The sequence below is a fragment of the Hibiscus syriacus genome, unplaced genomic scaffold (genome assembly GCF_006381635.1).
Source record: "Hibiscus syriacus cultivar Baekdansim isolate YM2019G1 unplaced genomic scaffold, ASM638163v2 tig00111495_pilon, whole genome shotgun sequence".
Taxonomy (NCBI): domain Eukaryota; kingdom Viridiplantae; phylum Streptophyta; class Magnoliopsida; order Malvales; family Malvaceae; genus Hibiscus; species Hibiscus syriacus.
The window spans coordinates 700,749-712,911 of record NW_024063103.1 but is presented as its reverse complement, the minus strand read 5'-3'; the positions used below and the strand labels follow the sequence as shown (position 1 = coordinate 712,911).

The following is a 12,163-nucleotide window of genomic DNA, read 5'->3' as shown; positions in this document are numbered from 1 at the left end:
GATGCACAGGAAATCGAAAGCATGCTATGAAATAGATTATATTATTTGGATAATTACAGATATTGATATGTTTGTTTTTACCCCTCTCTGCTCTTTGATATTTTCCCAGAACCCAGGTGATCATTTTAAAGAAAGGATTTCAGAATTTAGGAATTGAATGAATTTTCATTTAGGCTGTAGATTGTTTTTCGGTTATTGATAGACTATACACCAAGAATCGATATGTATGCTTAGATTCTATGTTATTCAGCGCCCGTTATCCAGTGTCGGATATGTGTCAACAGCGGGTTGGATTTAAGAGCTTTTTCCATGTATTCGGAGATAGTCGTATATATCTAATTTTGATGTTATAATCTAAGGTAACATTTTTCCTTTTTGTAGAATGATACTATCATCTGTACGAGTAGAATGTTGCCATTATCTTCTGAGGGTGCCGCTTGAAATGGTGATAGTTCATCATCAAGAACTGCAACTATCCGTACGTCACGAGGAAGACTTCCAATGGATTTAAAACAAGCTTATGATGTTGAACTTTTGATTTCTACTTCTAACATTCAGCATGAACTGTGGCCATTAGATGAAATTGATTCAAAGGAATGCAAAGTTGCCTTGCTATCTAGTTTGGACTCCTCTCCCTGTTGTGTCATGGTTGGCACCCTTCATTGGACACATTGGCATTTACAGGGAGGATGGAGCTATTTTCGACTTTTCAGGATCGAATTTTTTGAATGTTGATGAATTCTCTTTTGGTGCCACAGCTCGATATTTTCAACTTGATAGAGAAAAGGTATAGTTTTGTGCAGACACTCCGAGTCGAACCTTTTTTACATCTCTTGATGCACACAAAGACATACTGTTTTGTGAGTTAATTTTTGTCATTAACTACTTTTATTGTTGAATGAGTGTTGGTTTCTTCTGAACATGTCGGCGCACACATGCAAGCAAGGTTACCAGCATTCCAAGTACGGGACAGCGATCACATGGGACGATGCGTTGCGATCGAGTGTGCACAAGAACTACAACCTCTTCACATGCCACTCTCACTCATTCGTCGCCAATTGTCTCAACCGACTCTTCTACAACGGATCGATGGATTGGAACATGCTAACCGTGTCTTCCTAATACTATTCAAGGGTCATTGGGTCGACAACATGTCGATAATAAGATCTTTCCTCCCTTCCATGGTGGTGCTCTGCCTCGGTTTAGTATTGGTCGGCTGGCCATTCTTGGTTGGACTGTTCTCATTCTCTCTGCTCCTTATGGGGTGGTTTGTCTTGGGAACTTTCTGTCTCAAAACCATTTTGGAATGCTAGAGCTAAATTTGTTCAAAGTTGAAGGTTACTTGATAAAATAAATAAATTTTTTTTTGGGTGAAAAATATTAACTTTGCAGCCTAATATGATCCATAAGGTGAAAGTTAAAGATCACAGGAGAGGGGAAGTTGGTTAGATCTGTCACATGAAATCCTGGAATCTGCAGTATATTTTGCCTCTAAAACAGTGGACCACAACAGCTCCCCATCTCCTGGATGTTCCTATCAGTTAACTGGTCATCACAAGTTTATATATGTGCTTCAAGAACAATCTCACCTTGTGTTGGGCAACCATGTTGTTTTATGTTCATCAGTATTAATATTCTTGGTTTTTCTATATTTCTTTATGATGATTAACGGTAAACAAAGTAAGAATAGTTTAAGATTCTGCTTAGAAAGAATAAGTTTAAGATAAGACATCACTTTAAAAAGGTTGATTCAGATAAACTATTGGAATATTACCAAATCCTTTGGAGCCGTTGAATAGAGATTATTTCTTTACCAAAAAAATTGTAACTAAGATAACCAACTTGACTGCCCATCTGCTTTATCAGTTAATATGTACATGAATCTTGAACTATGTGGTACACCTTATTAAAAGCATAAGAATTATTACTTATTTTTAAGATTTATTAAGTTGATAATCGTGTTACTACCAAATCCATGTAATTGTATTTTCGAGACTCTGTATCCGGTTCATATATATTTTTTAAATATATTTTTTTAGAAAAACACAAAGAAAACACATAAAATTTTAAAAATTTATTTAATATGTATTCCATACACAAAAATTAGTGATTTGAAGTTAGTTTTAAGGATAAATATTTGAATATATATATATATATATATATATTCAAGTTTATTTCCAAAAAAAAAAACATTAAAATTATTAGTACTGATGATGATTTTTTTCCTTCGAATCTCATATTAACAAATTATTAAATTTTTTTTGAAAAAATTAAAACTTAAAACTTAATTATACAAACCTAGAAAAAAAATTAGGGATTTAAATTTAATTTTAAGGATTAAGGAACCTAAAATAAAAATATAATTTGAAATTAATATATTATCGGGTCAGGCCGGATACCCGATTATAGAAAACTTTTTGATACGTACATTGCCCGATAGAGTTTTTTTTAAGAACCACTTGATTTTTTTGGACTCGGTTCAACATTTCAATGGGTCAGGTCAACTGAATCAAACAGTTGCATTTGTAGAGTGTATATTATAAATCGATTAATAAAATTTTAAACAAATATTACCATATAATTCCTAGACTATTAAAAATTATAATATTACTGAGGTATTGACTAATCCATTTTTGTCATCTTTCCAGAAGAGCAGAACCCAAATCACAATTAATACAACCTCAAGAAGCTAAAGACAAAGTCCTTACCAAATATAGCGTCCCAACTTGTAAAATTTAGAATTCAGCACATTTTTTGAGGAAAGGACAAAAACTTCTCATTCAATGTCCCGAAAGGGAATATAAAAAAACAGAGATATGGGTCAAAATTTGATTTTGGTCCTACTATGTTCAAACTCTATGATTTTATAATGCCACTAGTTAATTTAAGTACTTAAACCTTCCATCATTCAACTTAAAATGTCAACATATTTTTCTTCTTCTTAAACATACTACTTCTTACACACAAAATCCTTGTTAACATGTCTATAACATGTGTTTTCCGAGTAAAATCACATTATCAGGGTTAAGCAAAAATCAACGTGAAAAATTGAATTTTTTTATTTCATTCAAAGTAAAAAAAATCGAATGAATTCATAATTTTTTAAACTCGACTTAATAAAAAAAATCAAATAAAGTTTGAGTTTTAAAATAGGACTTGAATAACTCAAAGTTTTTAATAACTAGTGGATTGATTTTTAAGTTCGAGTCGAGCCTCTCAACTTTGTATGATATATATATCACATATGAAAAAAAAAGTATGAATTTCATATATAGTTATATAAAGCCGTTCAAATTAGAATCAATTAGTATCATAACATTATAGATATTTATAACTAAATTTAAAGAGAAACTCGAGCTACTCAAATTTCATAAAATCGACTAAAAAGTTTCATATAAATTTTGAGTTATAAAATATATTTCTTCAACTCGATTACCTCAATTTTTGACTTCCCTCGACTCGATTGAATACTCGACCTACACATTAACTATTTTGAATAGCCAAGTATAGGATAAATTATAAGTTTAAACATAGTAAGAGGGACGGAGACCACAATTTAAGCTCTAAATATGTTTAAACTTATTGTAAGAGGGACCGAAACCACAATTATAGTAAGAGGGACCTACATATTCGGAGCTATAAATATAATTTGGTTCTTGTATAAACTCATTAGCCATGGACTCAACTGAAACGCCCCCTCAAGGCCTATCCAAAGAAGAATATTCGGAGCTGAAGCCCCTCATTCAAACAAACCACAAATTCGAGCCGATCCCCAACACATGCACGTCGCTAATAACGCAACGCATCAACGCCCCGGTTCAACGGTGTGGCCATTCGTCCGGAGCTTCGAAAAGCCCCAGAAATACAAGCACTTCATCAAGAGCTGCAACATGTGCGGTGACGGAGGCGTCGGTAGCATCAGGAAAGTCACCGTGATTTCGGGCCTCCCTGCGTCAACGAGCACAGAGAGGCTCGAGATCCTGGACGACGAAAAGCACATACTAAGCTTTCGGGTTGTGGGAGGCGAGCACAGGCTGAGGAACTACAGGTCGGTCACCTCGGTGAATGGGTTCCATAAAGAAGGGAAAGCGTACACCATTGTTTTGGAGTCTTATATAGTGGATATACCAGAAGGGAACACTGGGGAAGATACAAAGATGTTTGTGGACACAGTTGTCAAGTTGAATCTGCAGAAGCTTGCGGTTATCGCAATGGCTTCTCTTCATGGACATGATTGATTATTAGATATTTTTGACAAGATAATCTCTTTGGAAACGATGATCAATCTGGATTTTCAGAAGTTGGATTTAATTGTTTTTTGTCATTTGATTATTAGTGGACTGGGGATTGGTTTGAATATCTGATCAGTTTCTGTTGGGAGATGAGCCATATTATCATGGGGTTTTATTTTAATCTCTGTTAAATAAACCATTCATCTTTCATTTTTGTTAAAATTAATCCTCAAGAAGAAAAGCTGTCCTCAAAATTATATATTAAAAATAATATTGGCGTATGAGTCTATTCTGATGATGCATACTTTACATTTTCATTACCCCTAATATATATCCTATTTATAATACTTTGATAATAAAATCGGTTCACCATTTCAACTATATAATATCTACTTTTGTAGACATTTTTTTTTTGAAAGAAAGTCGGACCTCATTAAAAACTCCTTCTAACAACCTAAAGGTTGGGTTCCTATATGGGGAAAAGAGTGCCCAAAATCCATTAATCAACCATCAAACAATCATGTCTTACATCAGACGCAATAAATGTCGGGACATCAGACTCATAAAAATAGGACATATTACAATCAAGGGCTCTCTTAATTAACTTATGAGCAACCTTATTTGCTTCCCGACTGACATAAGACACAAAGCAACAATTAAACATAATACATTTCTCTTGAATAGCTTCCATATGAACACCCACATTAGATTCATCACCAGACGTATCATTATAAAGATTAACAATTGTAGTAAAATCCAACTCAATAATAATGTCTCACCATTCCTCCTCAATTGCATGATTGATAACCGCGGCTAGACTATGCAACTCGGCCAAAATCGGTACATAGATACCTTCGGAAGTAGTAGCCAAACAGCCCATAATCGAACCACCTATATCGCGAGCAATAACACCTACCGCTACCATTTTAATCGTTGGGTTGTAAGCACCATCGACATCTAATTTAACAACCTGTCCAATTGGTAGCCCCATCGGTTGACTTTGAAAACACTAGCCCTTTTAGGGGTTTGATTTCGGTGAGCACTAATGAAGTCATGATGCAAAGCTTTGGCATTGGCCACAATCACCCAAGCCGGTTATAGCATTCCTTCACACACTAGTGAATTTTGACCATTCTAGACATTCCAAAGAAGCACCACAAAACCTGCAAAAGAATCAACTCCAAGCGTAGCACATGCGGCTTCCAGCCATAATAGCATAGAAGTATAAGTTGAATTAAGGAATGTGTCCACGATTTGTGACTACTAAATATGGTCATGAAATATGTGCAAATATACACAATCGAACAAGTAATATAGTGACAATTATCTATATTACCTAAATATAGTTAGTGCTATGGTATGTGCAAATGAGAATGTTGAGGCAAAATGAAATGGATGTTGGTGGGAATGAAATGATGGTGTTATGTGAGATCAAATATGGATGTCGTAGCAAAACGGATGAAAATGTCTTGGCAAAAATAAATTGAGTGTAGTGAAATCAATTGAAAATGTAAAGGCAATACGGAATGTAAACACTAGATTTGAATAAAATGACTTTAGAATCCTCACACAACAAGCTACTATGGGAATGGATGATATGAGTCACTTAGGAAACTTAAGCCTATTTTCTCAGGATGGTCTTACTTCTATGCCTTACTTGCCCGACAGAGTTTACAAAATGTGTCATATGCTATCTCTAGTCAAGCGACTCAACAGGTTGAGGATGCCATGGCAATACCTCTCGGAGTTAGTAGGTGCAGGGATCCTATTGGATCAGATCAACATAATATGTCACGACAATACAACTCAGCATCATCACTAGCATCTAACCTCTCGACCGAACACTACTCCTTTTAGTCGATTGAAATCCTAGCCTTATATCTAAGGTTGGATTCGGTCTAGTTACTATCTAGAACCCCTTGCTTGTGTGGATCCTCCTTACTTTCACTCAAACAGTAAAGATACGTTACTTAGTCATTCTCTCGAACACTAAGCATTCTCCTAAGAAATGGCTACTCTCATGGCTCCTACAACTTTAAAGAATTAACCATCATAAGCAAAACAAATAACAACATACAAAAACAACCATCCATTAAAATAAAACTTAAGTATCCATAATGAATACCCACCAAATAAGGCTAGTTCATGGTGGGGTTCGTATATTCCAAGCAACAAGGCATGAAGTTCATTCAATCCATACAACCTAAATATAATAAGTGATACAAAAAACAAAGGGATGGAGAAAAAACCTTCGACGTGCATTGTCGAAGCTCTCTCGGCTACCACGAGCTGCCCTAGCTCGCTAGCTCCTCTCGGACGCCTAGCTCGCCACTCCCTCTAGTTTGTTAATGGAGGAATGCCACAACAAAAATGATTGACAGAAAAAAAAAGAGACATTTTCTCATTTGAAATTAAGCTCAAACGACGTGTAAAAGAAGGTCATTCATCTGGTGGCTTCATTTGAAATTCTTGGGAAGTTGCATGGATAAAGTTGTCAAGGGTATAATATTTTGTTCATCTTTGACTTTGGAAGATGTTAACGAACATGTGGCTTGGTATGGATGTAATTATCATGTTTCATTAATGGTAAAATTGTCATTTCCTAATTATATGAATTTTAAATTCATTTAAGCTTAATAAATGCTAAATTAACATTAAATTAACTAGAAATTTCATGAAAATAAGGCCTTCTTCAACCTCCATTTCGTGCCCCTCATAACCTAGGTAAGAGAAATTTTATTTTTCATTTTTGAGCAATTTCCTTTGGATTTTGGATTCAACCTTGAAATAGAAAATTGTTATATTCAAAGAGCTTTATCATTTGGTACCATTATTACATGCTAATCTTGTTTGAATTTTGAGTTATCAAATTTTAGGGTTTATTTTCATGTTAGGGTTTTATGAATTGATGATGGATTTTGAGGATTTTGAGGCTGTTGAATTATTTCTAAGCTTGTTTGACGATCAAAATAACCTAAAAATTATATATTCATTTTTGGACTAAACCCTAAAATAGGGAAGTTTATGATTTGATGAAATTTGGTTAGGGGTTTTAAAATATTGAATGGAGGTTGATTTTATGCTTGAATCAAATTGAAATCAAGTAAAATCATGAAACCCAACCCCCTTAACATTCAACCTAACCTTTTGGAAGTGGGAAAATTATGGAAAAATTATACAAGGGTTATAAATGATGCAAGAATAATCCTACAAGCATTAAAAAGTTATTTGGACCAATTTGAAATTTTGAAAAAGTTGGGGACCTATTCAAAAAGTTTGAAAATGTATGGGGTTGATGTGTAACTATTCAATACATGAATTAATATGCTGGAAATTAATGTTAGAGTGATGAATTTAGTGTTAGAATGTGGAATTTGACTATTTTTGGGAAGTTGTCAAAGTTTGAGTAATAAATGGCAAATATTGATCAAGTTAGTTACTTAAGTGATAATAATGGAATTTTTGAGGTATTGGGATGGAAATTAGATGCTCGAAATTTAATTAAGTTATTTGAGATTTTAATTGAAGTAAAAGAGCAAAGGACTATTTAGAATAAAATGGAAAAGTTGAGATGAATTCTAAAAGAATTCATTATTAGTAGTTAAAATGGAAAGTTGAAAAGGTTATGTGAAGTTTGGGTGAATTTGGATAAAAAGGGACTTGAATGGTCAACTTGAAGTGTTAAAGTCAATATTTATATTGTGACTTGAAATTAATATCGAATTAGCATCGAAAGATTTTTAGGAATTTATTTTTCTATTGTGTGCCTATGTTAGTGATATTCTAACATGCGGTTTTGAATTATACATTTTTTGTAAATGATGTTCATTTAGTTTGTGTGCTTGAAATCAAGATCAACCAATGTTAAAGCTAAGGAGAGCTTAAGGATGAAATATGAATTTCTAAGGAAAGTCACAAGCTAAGGACTCCAGGTGAATGCATATTTAATTTGTATGTACGATATCGTGCAAACATTGGCTTGCGATGAGCCAGTGACAGAGTTACTATGGTAAGAAGTGACTCCTAAATATTATGAATATTTTTATTCATGCACATATGCTCATTTGGAATGCTAATAGAATTAGTGAATAAGCTGAAAATATAAGTTAGTGAAATTTGTCCAAATTTGTGTTATGAACAGTAAGTTTAGAAAATCACCATAAATTCTATAGAAACGATTAGGGGATGATTTTTATGCCTTTGGATTCTTATATCAGCCTAGTTTTGTTTAGAACAAAGGGATACTGATTTCAAGAAGTATACAAAAATATGAATTTTTAATAGAGGATAGGTCAGAAAACAGGGCATCATATTCTACTCAAAATTGCTTCTGTAATTCAACTTTGAAAATTCACTATAAATTGTACAAGATGAAATAGAAGGAGTGTCTTATATGGTTAGCTTCTTATTCGAGTCTAGTTTCAATTGGTATAAATAGATTAATTTTTAAGTGTGTAGATTAATACAAAATAAAATTTCTTTGAAGGTAGTGCAAACTGTCGGTACATGAAATTTGTCATAAATTGTGTTTTCATATTACTTTTATGTTATATGCAATTATAAATGAATATGATGTTTATGATATTTATTCCATGATGAATATGATGTGTATGTTTAAGAAAAGTAAGTGTAGTTATTTGTTTAATTATTTGATCAAGGAAGACTTGTGATAAGTCAACCTCGTATTATTTTAAAGTATGTTTTTATTTTCACTATGTATTATTTCCATGATATTTCTATAAATTTTTATGAATGATTTAGAGTATGAATTGGCCATCATGTTATGATATGTAAAGTTGGATATGTTGAGATATTGATATCTTTGATAATTCTATAACATATAATAATTAATGGAAAAGCCCATGGTATATTGCATTGAGAGTCGTAGGTACAACTGGTATGCCATGAGGTGGAGTGATTATGATCTGGTACATTTGTTTACATTATGTATAGCACTGTTGGTGCAAGTGATATGATTGCACTTGGAGTGTAATATCCTCAATACAGGGTTAGTGACCAAATTGTAAAAATTTCAGAATTTGGTGATAAAAGTAGAATAGTTCAATAGTTCAATGATTTATTTGGAAATATTTCCTGAAAGTTATTAGTAATTATCAAAGGAATTAAAGGGAAAAATGGTCATTTGACAAGAAAGATATTTTTCTTTCTTTGATAAATATGAATCACGTGGGGGTGGGGGAAGAGTTATCTGAAAACTCTCTTATTCTTCTTTATTCTTCTTCCTCTCCTCCCGTATCTCCAAGCTCAAAGGTGAGTTTTCTATTTAGTTAATTTCTAGTTAAATTTAAGGTTGGGCTATGATCATTAGATGATAATTAAGCTTAAGGAAAGCTTAATTTGTTCTAAAACAACAAGATGAAAGGTATAGAAGAGATTAAAGAAAATGGGTTTTTAGACAAATTTCTGGAAAAGAGTTAATAAGTGAATTTTGAGAAGAAAATTGACTTGTCATCACTAAGAATAAGATATTTATGAAGTTAGAAAGGATTAATAACAAAGTTGAAAGTTTAGTAAGATTCTTAATTTTAAGAATCATGATGAGATATGGAAGATAAAGATGGTTTATATAGATATAAGTTGGTTTAAGTAATGGTAGTTGAGTTTAATGGCATGATAGAGGCTTAAAATAGAAGAATAGAGTGAAGAATTGATGATTTTTAGACTTAAAAAGTGATTTTCTGGGCAAGGGTATCAGTACCCATTCAGTAGGTACCGACACACTCTTAAACGAAATTTACAGATTTTAATAGGGGTACCGATACCCTAGGGGGAGGTACAGATACCACCCTAAGAGAAAATGGAATTAAGCTTTTCGTTTAGTCCAAGAAATGAAAGTAACACTTTCTTTAGTTTAAGAAAGGAAATATTAGAGTATATCAATTGGAATATTGATATGGATATATGTATTGTTATGTAGATATAGAACGTAATCCCGTTCCGGAACAATCAAAGAATTAGGATCAAGTCAAAGCAAGCAAGGCTAAGGTGAGTGCAATTTAATTGTACTTATGTTATTGATCAAGCATTGGCTTGCAATGAGCCAGTGATGGAGTTACTACAGTAAGAAGTGACTCCTAAAATGTTATATGATTGATGTGATTCTTATGTGTGCATGAGTACATGAAAATAGGTATATGTTATTATATGTGACATGACCTATAAGATTATATGAATAGGCAATATGTAATATATGAACATAAGAGATTAAGTGAATGAATATAGATGACATATATATGATGATATAAGAGTAAGATATTAATTAAATGATATGTGTTATATGAGAAATATATGTGAAAAGGATAATATATATATATGTTTAAGTGATTACATGCAAAGTGATATGAACTATGTGCCATATGAATGTGGAATAAGCTATGTGATAAGGACATAGAGAATGAAATGAATATGTGGCAAAGAGTTATGAGAATATACAAGAAAGTTTATGATATAAGATCAATGATTACACGTACATGTGATATGTGACAGAAAAGAAGAGATATGTGTTTATAAGAGAAATGATGTGAATATGTGAATTGTTATAAATGATAATGCCCATGTTATGTGATATGAGAGCTAGTGGTATAGTTGGCATGCCAAGAGTCGAGGGATTACCTATGTCTTTTGGGACATATGGATAGTATTACCTATGTCTTTTGGGACATATGGACAGTATTACCTATGTCTTTCGGGACATATGGACAGTTTACCTATGTTCTTCGGGACATATGGACAGATTATTATACGAGCTGTGGTGACAACATAAGTGTGCACAACCTCTATGTACTCACATATCTTTGTGTATCATGGGCTAATAAAGAAATAATAACAAATACAATATATGTGATAGATATGCTTTTATATGATATGATAGTATTAATTGTTTATGCATTGATATGAGTAGAGTAATATCATGTGTTTTCATGCCTCACTAAGTCAACGACTTAGCGTGTGATCGTTTTACACGTAGGTTTCGAGAAGAGGAAGATTGATAAAAGTTATACAAAACAGGTCAGTTTCTCCTTTCCACAGATCAAATCAGAAAAGAAATTAATAGATTGTATTTTGTAATATTGATTGAGGTTGGCTTGTAAATAAAGATTTGAATTCGATATATATATTTTAATCGGTTTTGTAAAATCATATGATTGAGTTTTGTAATGTTTTAAACGTATATATGTAAATGGTAAATGTATAGTGATGAACGTTTTACATTTTATGAGTTTTTAATAAGTGGACGAAATTACTGTAGCAAGGGTATCAGTACACTGTAGCAGGGTATCGATACCCCTGCAGCAGTCTGGAAAATTTTTAGAATCGGTACTGTTCATGGTATTGTTCACGGTACTGTTCATTACTATTTAGTACTATTCATATCGTATATTACTGTTCATTGAAAACGTATTTTTTTCAAATTTGTTATAATGAAATATAATTCAACAATATATGATCATATTTTCTTAATATAAGTCCAAACGTTTTGTTATTTTGTAAGGAAATTATTTTAAAGAGTCAATGTGACATCTTGAACTCGTTTTCGGGTCGGGTACGGGTTAGGGTGTTACATGGAGTGCATAGTGCAGTCTGATTTTGATGATAGCACCGAAGAGCTTATTGTGCAGTCTCGTCTGACTCATGTACCTTGCATTCTCATAAATATGCATTGGGCTATGAACTTGAAAATAAGCTATGAATCTAAAATAAGTTATGGGTCGAGAATGAGTTTTGAAATGTGAAAGTATATATTATGAAAATGAAATTTGAAAGTGAATATGAAAGTGAAAGATGAAAAATGAGATATGAAAGTTTTGTATTGTATATGAATGAAAAAGAATATGATATGACTATTATGCATGATATTTTTTATCATGCCTTTGATATGACTATTATGTATGATATTGTTTATCATTGTT

At 32.6% G+C, this 12,163-nt stretch overlaps 2 pseudogenes; both read left to right on the top strand.

The window, feature by feature from the left end:
* Nucleotides 1-214: 214 nt before the first annotated feature.
* LOC120163758 lies at nt 215-1,592 on the top strand (annotated as a pseudogene).
* Nucleotides 1,593-3,672: 2,080 nt separating this feature from the next.
* On the top strand, nt 3,673-4,340 carry LOC120163759 (annotated as a pseudogene).
* Nucleotides 4,341-12,163: the final 7,823 nt, after the last annotated feature.